The sequence below is a fragment of the Lissotriton helveticus genome, chromosome 2_1 (assembly GCF_964261635.1).
Source record: "Lissotriton helveticus chromosome 2_1, aLisHel1.1, whole genome shotgun sequence".
In the NCBI taxonomy this organism is placed as follows: domain Eukaryota; kingdom Metazoa; phylum Chordata; class Amphibia; order Caudata; family Salamandridae; genus Lissotriton; species Lissotriton helveticus.
The window spans coordinates 310,959,481-310,971,831 of NC_136059.1; the positions used below are offsets into that span (position 1 = coordinate 310,959,481).

The following is a 12,351-nucleotide window of genomic DNA, read 5'->3' on the forward strand; positions in this document are numbered from 1 at the left end:
TTTTCTAAATCTGCTCTTGACCTAATGTGGTGTGGTTACAAGTACCAAAAAATTCCCACAAGGAATATGCATTTGAACAATAAACCTTTCAACATAGTCAGTCCCCTCCATAAACGTATGCTTTAAAAAAGGTTGATAACATAACAAGGACAAAAATCTGCCTACAGTCTCGATAATCATTAGTCTCAAGCACAAACGTAAATACCCAAATACTCAAATTGGGAAAGTTGATTTAAAGAAATAAAACAACAGACTACCTAATTAACGTTACAATCCAAAATCACTTTTTATGTAATCCTACTGGTGCACACCCAAAATCAGTGCAACACAAAAAAGCCTTACAACACCCAGATTGCAAACTAAGATGCGAACATTGCAAGTACAGAAAAAAATCCATCTCAAACTACTATGTACCTTGCATCTGGAATAACAGCCCCCTCGAGATAAAACTTCACCACCCTCTTTCCACTAAGGAAAGAAGCTCAAAATCCATCTTTTCAAAAGCGATGTTAACATCTCATCCTATAATAAAAACCTCTTGAACCTCCCTTTGGACATGACCTGAAAGGAACTAATTTGTTCACCTGGAATTATATTAATGAATGCATACACCACTTTGTTGCTCTACAACTAAGTTTGTGCTATAAAACACAAATACATATCACCGGGAAAATTCATAAATGGTCTTAAAAATTGCATTCATCTCTTTCATTCTGCGGGGTGACTGATGGCTCCAAAAATAGCAATACACAATCATGTGTATTAGTTACACTTACGAAACAGCTCATAGAAAAGCCCATTTATTTTGGTAAAAACCCCACTGGTTTCCAAACTGTCCAGAAACTCATGAATGACTGGAATCCTTATTAGAAAGGCAAATGTACGAGGCCCTTAGGAGTCCTGTCCAAGGCAAGATGGCGGCAGCGGGCGAGTGAGCTGGTCATACTCTTTCCCCCTGACGGACTTCTCTCCCCCCTTGTTTATGTGCAGTATGTAGGATATATCAGATTTTGGAGTAATATAAAGGGTTTCGACAAAGAGAAATAAGTGCCTCGACTTTCTGGGATGATTTGGCGTCTAAGACTGCTTTTGTGGCTTACCCCTGCCCGCAAGATTAGCCTGTGCTCGCTCTCTACATCCGGCGGCAGTCGAAGCCCAGTTTGTGTGTGTAATCGCTGCGATGCCGCCTAAGACGTCCGCTGGAGGAGCAAAGACCCACGGTCTCCCAGCTGGTGCCGGGAATGCAGTGAATTCCGGGAAAGCCGTCCGGGACGACACTGCTGTGGATGATACACGTCGCTCTCTCTCGGGCAAGGGCGGGGTTGGTGGAAGGGGTCGCCAGACAGTGTCCGCACTATTCAAAGCACAGCCTGTAAGAAGCAAGACGCCAGGTGATCGCTTGACAGGCAACAATGATGAGGGCAACATTGTAGCAATGCCGGCTACAGCTGGGAAAGCCGCAACGATTCCGAAGGGACTCACACAAGGGCTTGTTCGAGGTACCGACCTCTCTCATCAGGGTGATGTTAACGGTTTGAGTCTCGACTTAAAGGGAAAGGGAGGGATTCAACACAATGAGCTCAACAAACGCAGACATAATCATGAAATTATTGAGGGTAATGCCGGATCGCCGAATATTATGGAGCATCTAGAAAGTGGCCTTATGGGAGATGTAGTTCCCCAGGATAAAAGTTTAGAAGAAGGCACAGCTAATCAGGCAGATGTGAGCTATACTGCAGTGAGTGCTGACAATCTGCAAAAGGGTGCAGAGGAACCTCAGGGTTCTCTGAAAGACGATCTGCAAAAAGGAGCACAGGAACCTCAGGGTGCTCTGAAAGATGGAGACTCAAGGGGAACGTTTCTATTCATTAGCTGACCAGTCGAATTCCCTGGGGGATGAAAGTCCTGGTAAAGATTGGGCTGGAGAGGAGAGCTATAATGGCAGCTTGCGCTGTGAAGAGGAAGAACTTGAAGATGAGTCCTCTCTTACTCCGGGAACGCAAGCAAATGGGAACATGCGTCAGATAAAAATCTGTGGTCAGTCGGCTCTATGGTCTGGGACTATTCATGTTCCCCAAACTTGGAGGGGAGCAAGGACGTGACTGGTGTAACAAAAATGTCAAGGCCAAACCTAGAGACCCCCGAAGAAATCCCACTATCTACTATTTATCAGTCAATAATGGCCCATCGTAAGGAGACTCGTCTAGAAAGTCTGCGCAACCAGGGTGCATGCCGAAAACTGCAAAACTCAATATGCAGGGTGGCAATGACTAGCTCAGAGTTTGCAGCTAAGACCGGCGACGCAGAGACAAGAATCTCCACGTTAGAGGATGAATTGGCTAACCAGTGAACCATCACTGAGCCCCTGAAATCCTTGAAGGAGGATACCCCATGGAAGCGGACGGACCTTGAAAATCGCTCAACGAGGAATGATCTACGGATTTTGGGGCTACCAGAGGGTAAGGAGGGTGGGGTGGGGATGTTCACCAATTTGTGATTGAACTCTTTGAGGAGGCCTTCCCAGAATTACATTGGGACTGGAAAACGGAATTGCAAAGAGCTCATGGTTTCCTTTCCAACAAAAAAAAACGGGGCCAAAGCATGGAAAAGACCACGGGCTATCCTTATCTGCTTGAATACGTTTTTGGCCCGAGAGGCACTGTATGATTTGGCTAGGCCGACAGAAAAAGAAGGGGAAAGGGATGCGATTTCTTTGTAAGACCAGACTTCTGCCCTGCAACAGTTGAGAAAAGATGGCAGCTTTGTCAATTAATCCCATTATTTCAAGCAAAAGGGGCACAGATTTTTTTGCTACATTGAAATTAGTCTTTCAGGGGCAGACACAATTTTTCTATCTGCGATTTTAGAAAAAGAATACTCACAAACGATCTAAAATGGCGGATAAAAAGTTCTTAGTAATGTTGTGATGAATAGGGGGATCATTTCCAGTGGATGATGTAAAGCTTGATTCAGGATTTCCTCCTATTCCTCTTAACTCTCCTATTCTGCTATTTCTTTCTTTTATCTTTAAATCTTTTGGAAGATTCCTCCGATACCCTGTGCCCATGTGCTCTTTTTTTTTCAATTTTCTCTTGGAATTTTTGAGGGTCTGTATTGAGAAGGGGGGTAATGACACAGCTTTCCATCAGCAGGGACTGGTGGTCCCTAAGCCTCATAAGGTAGGTAGTAGGGGAGGGAAGGGGTAGGGGAGACAGGGTGGAAAGGAGAGGGTAGGGGAAGGGGTGGTGGTGGGTTAAGGGTGGTTAGGAGGGCTGTACAGCTAGGGTTTGTCACTTTTAGTCATGGCATTTTATTTTGTTTCAATATGAGAGCATTTTTTGATAGGACTTGAGGAGTCTACTTGCATTGTCTGAACTATTTCTTTAGGCTGAGGGGAGAATCAATTGTCAATAAGAATGATGGGTGGAAAGGATAAAATTCGAATTTGCTCTGTGAACATATGTGGCTTGAATGATAGAAAGAAAAGAGATGTATTGGCTACAATTATACAATTTATGCAAATAGAGATCTTATGTATACAAGAGACCCACATACAGTGGGGCAAACAGGGGTACTTGAGAGGCTTGAGCCTAGATGTATTTACTTGTACTCATCAAGATACTACTATCACTACTACTACTAGGGGCGTGGCCATCCTAGCTAAGAAAGGTATTGGTTTGTTTAAAAAAAGTAAGGAGGATAAATGGGGACGGTGGGTGATTTTAGAGTTTGTAATTAACGAAACCCCATTGACAATTTGCGCACTGTATGGAACTAATCTGGATGACCCAGAGATCTTAGACTATCTCAACATCGAATTGGCTCTATGGAAGGATTCGGTAGTTCTCTGTGGAGATTTTAATATCCATTTGGACAGTTATTTTAATTATCTCAGCAATGCTCCACATCAAAGAAGGAAAGTTAGGACGTTTAAAGCTCTGCAGAGAGTAGTAAGGGAACATGGATTAGTCGATCTCTGGGTCAGACATAGACTGGGGGTCCCAGGTCATACCTTTTACTCAGCCCCTCATAACAAATCTGTCAGTCTGGACTACTTTTTTATATCCTATCAGACTTTGGAGAGGGCCGGTATTGATATTTCCCCTAGGATCATCTCGGACCACAACCCACTGGTCGCTGAGCTGCCACTAAGTGGCATCTCTAGGGTCCAGAGTAAGTGGTCTTTTGAAAGGAAGCTGCTCTTTGAGCAGGCATACTGTGAGCATATGTCCAAATGGATAATGGAATTCTTTAATATTAATAGGAGCACTTCCTCTGAAACTATTGTTTGGGACGCGCTCAAAGATGCCTTACGCGGGGAGACTCTTAGCTTTTCTATATATCTGCAGAAGGCCAAACAGAAAAAGATCAGTGGATGGGTGGATCAGCTTAGGATGACTGAAATTGAGCTGATGAATAAAATAGGGGACGGTCAGGACAATGAAGAATGTCTTCAGCAAATAGCTCTATTAAAATCTAAAATGCAGCAGTACTTTGGGGAAGAAATTACTACTAAATATATACAGTTCAGGGCGGAAACATACAAATTTGAGGAAATACTGGAAGGGTCCGCAAAACGGCTGAGAGAGAGAGGAGTGGCTAGCGGAATATGTAAGATTAAAGATCATCTTGGCCTGATTCAAGATTCTCCAATTACAATTTTTGAGGTATTCCAGAATTTTTATCAGCAATTATATACTGAAGAGACAGGTGCGGGTGAGGCAGCGGGTCCAAAGGTATTCCTGGAGTACTTTGAAGATCCTGAAACAAGGAAGGTTACTCCTGAACAAAATAAGATTCTTGCTGCCCCAATCACATAGGAAGAGATAGAAAGTGCCATAGTTTCTCTCTCAGCCGGTAAGGCGGTTGGCCCAGACAACATCCCTTTAGAGTTCTTTAAGACAGTTAGATCAGCACTTCGATAATGTTTCGCTATTTCAGCTGGCCCAAAAGGGGCACATTCCTGAATCTTGGCAGAAGAACACAATAGTAGTCTTCAAGAAGAAAAATAAGCCTGAACTTAGTCCATTGTCGTATAGGCCAATTTCTCTTATTAACGCAGATAGTAAGGTTTACTCTAAAATAATAGCTTCTAGACTAGCGAAAATCATTAGGCCTCTGGTGTCTATTCGCCAGCATGGGTTCATCCCCGGGAGAGATACAACTGATCACGTAAGACGCGTGATTGCACTTCTTAACTGGGCTAAAGCTACAGGATCTTCGCTGGGGGTGGCCCTGTTGGATGCAGAGAAAGCATTCGACAGGGTCTCCTGGCGATTCATGTGTTTGTACTGCAGTAGAAGGGGTTTTGCCCTGAACTTATTCAAGCAGTGCAGACACTCTATATATCACCTGTAGCAGAGATCCGTATATCAGGGCAGGAATCAAAATCATTTGGCATCAACAGAGGTACAAGGTAAGGGTGCCCTTGCTCCCCCCTGCTGTTTGCACTATATTGATCAGTTTTTTTTACAAATTAGAGAAAAAAATGAATATTAAACCAGTGAAGATTAATGATATGTATAAGACATTGGCTTAAGCAGATGATATCGTGATACTCACTAGCGATATTACAGCGGCTTTCCCAGCAGTGAGTGATCAGGCGGAGCAATACAGGGTTTTATCAGGTTATAAATTAAATATCGATAAAACGTAGATTATTAATTCTAATTTTACTCCTGACCTCCCGGTTTCGACCAAAGCAACATATCTGGGGATTAAGATTTCAACGTCGGTAGATCAAATAACGGATCTAAATATTATTCCTATGATTTATACTGTCAACAGGATATTAGAGCTAGATCACCTGCATCTCTCTATGTATGGAAGAAATAATGTTTTAAAAATGGTGGTCCACCAAAATTCTTATACTTATTTAGGACTATTCCCCTGGAGTTTTCAATGGCATCTTAAGCAAAAATTGAAAGGAGTTGCTCTGGGTTTTTGTGGGGATTTCATGGGGCAAGAAGAGCGGCTAGATGGATGACACTTCCTAAAGAGCGAGGAGGCTGGGGAGTTCCCAATTTTTCAATGTATCATTGGGCATCTTTGCTACAACATATGGTGTTTCTGGTGACTGGGATTAAAGCTGAAATATCTATGGCTGTAAGACCAACTATTTAGGAAATCGTACTGAATAATGAAGCTAATCAATGCTTAGTTAAAAACTTAGAACCCAGCTACTTTAAAAAACAGATTTAAAATCCTCAAGGCAGCTTATGGGCTTTGGAGAAATGTCTGACGGAGGCTTAAGGTTTCTAATATAAATGTGTATACTCCATTGTCGCCGTGTGGTGTTTTACCGCCAATCTTACAAGATCAAACTACCTTCCGATGGGGCAGCGCTGGGATATAGATATATATATTCACTGAAAAAACCATAGGTTTTACACACGTTATAGTTAGGAAGTAGCATTTAAAAAACCTATGAAATTCACCGAAAAAACCATAGGTTTTACACCAGTTATAGTTACCAGGAAATTTTACTCGCATAAAACCATTGAAATTCCCACGTTATAGTTAGTTGGACTCACTATAACTTGCGCGTGCAATGCACTGCTGATGACGTCACATATTACATCACTCATGACGTGGTCAGTGACATCACTCATGACATCACTGATGACACCATCCAGTGAATGTGTGTCTTTCTGAAAAATAAATATTAGTAAGTAATGTTTAAATTTTTAAACATATGTATTAATGTTTCACTTTGTGTATAAGTGGCTGCATGGGTTGGTGAGTAGCTACATGTGTAGGTATATGGGTTATTAGATTTTTTTTTAATATCAATATGAGTGTCTATATGTTTGGTGGGGGTGTTACTTAGCACATAGATGCATGAATGACTGACTCTCTGTTTGTATGTGTTTTGAATACAGCATATGTGCAGGACTGTATGGGTGGATGAGTGTGTATATATGTATGTTAGTGAGTGAATCACTGTCTCACTAGTGTCTTTATCTGTAACTACATATGTTTTAATCTAGTATATGTGAATATTGATGTATATAAGTGAGTATATGTGAGAGGGAGGGAATGTAAGAGTTCCTGTTTAAATAAGTATGTGTTTCTATAAGTGATTGTTTAAGAGAGTAAGTATGTGTAAGTTTCCTTAGAAGTAAAGTGGTAGTGTGTGTATAGCTGTATATGCAAATAAATGGATGTTTAATAGTTTATTTGCATGTGTGAGTATGTGTGAGAGTATCTTTTGGATGACTGTCGTTGTGTAACAGGATATATAGGTGTATCACTATATATGATGAGTGAGTATATGTATGAGTGACTACATAGAACTGTTGGTGCAAGAGTGGATGTGTATATAGATGGTGGATTTACTGAATTGGTTGTTGTAACTGGTATAGGTATCTCCATTTTTTTTGAAAATTTTAGTTTCTATTTTTGAATATGTGTTTCAAGGGTTACATTACAGTGAAAAGAGGTCTGTCACTCTGTCGCAAGGATGGTGTCATCAGTGATGTCATGAGTGATGTCACTGACCACGTCATGAGTGATGTAATATGTGACGTCATCAGCAGTGCATTGCACGCGCAAGTTATAGTGAGTCCAACTAACTATAACGTGGGAATTTCAATGGTTTTATGCGAGTAAAATTTCCTGGTAACCATAACTGGTGTAAAACCTATGTTTTTTTCGGTGAATTTCATAGGTTTTTTAAATGCTACTTCCTAACTATAAGGTGTGTAAAACCTATGGTTTTTTCAGTGAATTTCATAGGTTTTTTAAATGCTACTTCCTAACTATAACGTGTGTAAAACCTATGGTTTTTTCAGTGAATTTTCAAGGTTTTGTAAACGCTAATTCCTTACTATATATGGTCTATAACCTATGGTTTTTTCAGTGAATTTCAATGGTTTTTTAATAGCAAATATCAAAAGCTTTAAAATGACAAGTACGTGGTAGGTAAAAACATTTTCGTGTTTATGCACGCTGATGTGCTTTCAGCGCTGCCCCCCCCCTCTTTTCTTTTAGGAGTATTCTCTCTTTGCAGATAGTGAAGGGTAGGTAACGCAGGCCTTTGCCCCCGTTGTAATCCGTCGTGCCTGCTTCCCTCTCCATTTGATTGATTGTTATCCAAGCATTTACTGTTTTGGAATTGGTTCTCTTTGGTTCATTCTCTATTTACAAACAAGCACAGAGTCGCAATACTCTGTTTAGTCTTTGCAGATAGTGAAGGATAGGTAACGCAGGCTTTAGCCCCCGTTGTAATCCGTTGTGCCTATTTTTATCCCTCATTTGATTGATTGTTTGGCCCAACATTGATCGTTCAGAATTGGTTCTCTTTGGGTGATTCTCTATTCACAAATAAGCACAGAGTCGCAATACTCTGTTTAGTCTTTGCGGATAGTGAAGGATAGGTAGTGCAGACTTTTGTCCCCTTTGTAATCCGTCATGCCTATCTCTGCCCCGTTTGTTGGTAGTTGGTTCAGCCCGGACCGTTTATTAGAGGTAGATCATCCGACTCCACCGGAGGACACCCCTAATAAAAAGGACATATATATATAAAATGCGGACTAGCCGGTGTATCGTGCAAGCAAACTATAACATAAAAATCGTTGGAAAAAACAAAAGGAATCAAGCAAAATCAGTAGGCCACTGATGGGATCTCTTTTTGACCTCGCTAAAATAGAAACATTAGGAACAACCCCTCATGAGAAATATGAAACTAGTGAGAGGAACCGAGCTCGACGCCATGATGTCTGCAAGACAGCTCGGCTCCGCCGCCCACCCCGCCCAAAATAACGACAAACCCTATGCAAATATTATAAATATATACAACACACCAGCAAAGTAACAGGGTAAAACGTTTTATTAAATAACTATTTACATGGCAGCCTGCTGCAACATCGATCCAAATGCATGACGCTGTTCCTGTCCCTCCTTGTGCAGCAGGTCCGCGGCTATGCCCATCCGGAAGACGAGGCCCCCGGCACGTATAGGGCGGGGTCTTGCTGGCAGCCATCGGCCGAAGAGGTCGTTGGGTGGATGGCCCGGAAGCACCACGGCCACGATGTTGTTGTACTGGCCTTCCCATCCAGCGAGCCACGGGTGGGGGGGGGTGAATGCCTTGCTGATGACCCCCCCCTTCTTATTGCCTGGTCCGACCATCACATATACCTGCGCCAGGAGACGGCGTGGGGTGCACTGGGAGGGAGAGGCGGCGCGAACGAGCCTCCCCCACCTCCCCAGGTGGAGGTTCCTCAGCTGCACCCCAGCGCTTCACTCGGCCAGCTGAGTTGCGCCCGCTCTTGCGGCACAGTGCCTCGCTCGGCCAGCTGAGTTGCGCCCGCTCTTGCGGCACAGTGCCTCACTCGGCCGGTTGAGTTTCGCCTGCTCTTGCGGCTACAGCGTCTCACCCGCCTCCGGCCGCAACTACAGCGCCAACGATCGCTGCTGACGGAGGGGAGCCTTGCCGGTGAGAGCCACTGATCTGAAGAACCGCTGCCTGCGGTGCCTTCCTGAGCCGCTTGACGGAGGCCCCCGAGGGGCGGTGTGGTGGCGCGGACTCGGAGGGGGCGCTTGGCTCCTGCCCCCTCCCCAAGTCTTGTTGCCCTGGCGTGGCCTGAGATCGCCCCCGACATAGGCGGCCGGCTCCCGGGGTCCGGCGGGACTTTTAGCCTTTTGGTGACTCTTCCATTCTGGACCCTGTCCCACAATCCGTTTGACCTGGGGACACGTCCTGCGGTGCCCTCGCAATGCAGCCTGGTCCCTGAATGTGTGCGGGGGGACGGTGTTGATTAGTGCACAATTATCAGGTTAGGTTCAGGGAGATGCATAAAAGTTTTCACCAATGGTATCAATTGGTGACATCTTAATCCTCTTTGGCCAATCCACGTAATCTGCACATTTGGTAAGTCAAGGTTACAAATTCGTCTGTTTGCAGCATATTTTTCACTCCAGTGAATATAACTGTGTCCTACAAGCCAAACCTTCATTTTCAAGGTAGATGCAGTAGTACTCCGATGGGTTCGTGAAGTGGAATGGCAAGTAGATGGTGAAAGTCACGATAAAAAAAGTGTGTGAGGTTTGGTGTTAAAGGAAAACTGAACATGATTGGTTAATTGATATACTTCAAGATTGAAGACTACGCTGTATGTTATAGTTTTATTATAAACAAATCTTCTATTGGTCGTGGAAAATAAAGAAATGTAAAGTAAGAGTGGATAGGCAGGTGTGTTTGGAGGGAAATTATCCTTTTTGCTTGGATTTAGAACGTTGAGATATGAACTTTTGACCTGTGCCTTCAGCTAGGTGCAGATTGAGCTGTTACCATGGTAACAGCCAGAGAAGGCAGAGGGTGAAGGGTGACCGTTATGTGACTTTGAAAATATTGAAAGGATATCCAACTGAAATGTTAATTTGAATATGAAATTATGCAGAAACAAATATGCTTGGTTGAGGAGACATATATGAGTGTGTATTGACAGAAAATCTATGCCATTATTCGAGTTCCAGGGTAGTCCAGCGTCGTTCTAGTGGACCAGGCCCAAATCCGGGGAGTCGGCCGCCATTTTGAGCGTTCCGCAGCAACAGCCGCTCTTCACCCCGGCCACCGGAGCGGGTCCCCGGCCATCCAACCGAGTGGAACGCCAATGGCAGTCATGGTGCAGCTGACCGGGGAGTGAAACGCTAAGGGTCGCCCTGCTGCAGCTGACCGCGGGGATGGGCCTTGGCGCGTGGTGTCGCCCCCGGGCTATTTGCACAACGGTGCTCCACCCCTAGGCCGCCACCTATGCTACCTCGACAGGAACAGCGTCATGCATTTGGATCGATGTTGCAGCAGGCTGCCATGTAAATAGTTATTTAATAAAACGTTTTACCCTGTTACTTTGCTGGTGTGTTGTATATATTTATAATATTTGCATAAGGTTTGTCGTTATTTTGGGCGGGGTGGGCGGCGGAGCCGAGCTAACTTCTCTTATTTAGTCAGCACATAAATTGACTTACTGGTGCGCATTATTTTGGGTGTACATTTGGAATATCGGTTGGGGTCGGGTTCGTCGTACTGAAATAACCCTTCAAGTTTCTGGTGTAGGCTACTCTCCCATTCACTAGCTCCAGAGAGAGTCGTTCCTAAGTAAGGAAAGTGCTATATTCTTTTTCGTCCTTCACATGCGAATACCATGTTCGGGCTTATTTTTCTCATTCCATTAACCGTTCGATCAACGCCTCAGTCATACAAAAAGCATTCTTTTATTGACCCAGTCGTGCGCCACACATACGCATTCATACCGTACAAATCAGGGCCCATGCGCACATTCATACCATACAATCTTTCACGCTCCCAGAGATAGCTCGTACATATAATGTACCGTCTCACAGAGCTAGCCTATTTTTCCTCGCGTGGAACACGGTGCGGTTTAGGTCTTCTCCATACTTTAGCTGAAATTCCAATGTAACCTGCAGAAAAAGAAAAGAGAGGGGGGGGGGGGCAGCGTTCAAAGCACATCAGCGTGCATAAACACGAAAATGTTTTTATCTACCACGTACTTGACTTATCTCTCTGAGATGCATTCCCTTGTGTCTCGGCAATGGTAGTCTGTTCATTACATAGATCACCCGAGGGCGGTAGTACAGACCGCGCGTAGGAAAGGGTCAAAAGCCAGGGGTATAGGAGTATGTAACAAGCGAGCCATTTAATTGAAAAAAATAAACGTGACAAACGGTTGCAGGATCAGTGAAGGTTGATTTTTTATTCGAAAGTATAACAGGATCAGTTACAATAAAATCGTCCATACGCACACCAAGGGCGAGTATCATGGGTAACATTACTTCGAAGCTTTAATAATACAATAATCAATAATGAAAAACCGACATCAATAGGGTTGTCTGTATGCCCAGTCAGTACCCTTCCCCGCCCGCCATGTGCACAAAGACGGCATACATCCCCCATAACGTCAAGGCTAAGTAACTAGAACGTCATAAGGAGTTGCAAGTCGCTCCCATACTGGCGCCATTTTGGTCGAGGCCAGGCAGGTCCTTTCAAGTGGTGTGGGACCTGCCTGGCTTGGGGAATGTTTCAAGTGATGTGACTGAGGAGCAAATTGTGGACCTCTTTAAAGACTTCAACCCACTACATGTCAAGAAATGTCAAAGCGGAATGAAATGCTTTGCATTTGTAGACTTCAGTTCGGCGAAGACCCAGCAGAATGTTATAAGTAAATGTCATGGCACGAAGTTCAGTGGGCGGTCTGTCATTGTGAAAGCTTCAATTAAGTTGAATGGCTGCAAGAGCCCCGATTACACCAGCAGCCCTGTTAATATGCCGATCTTGGAAAAAGTTCCTCTGTTGGATTGCAATGGCTGCAGTGATGGTCTTGGGAACTACAT

The 12,351-nt window shown here is 43.9% G+C and overlaps 1 protein-coding gene across 1 annotated transcript in view; it reads right to left on the bottom strand.

The window, feature by feature from the left end:
* LMAN1 (lectin, mannose binding 1) overlaps positions 1 to 12,351 on the bottom strand; it is a 300,935-nt gene that overhangs the window by 215,762 nt on the left and 72,822 nt on the right. The window lies entirely within an intron of this gene.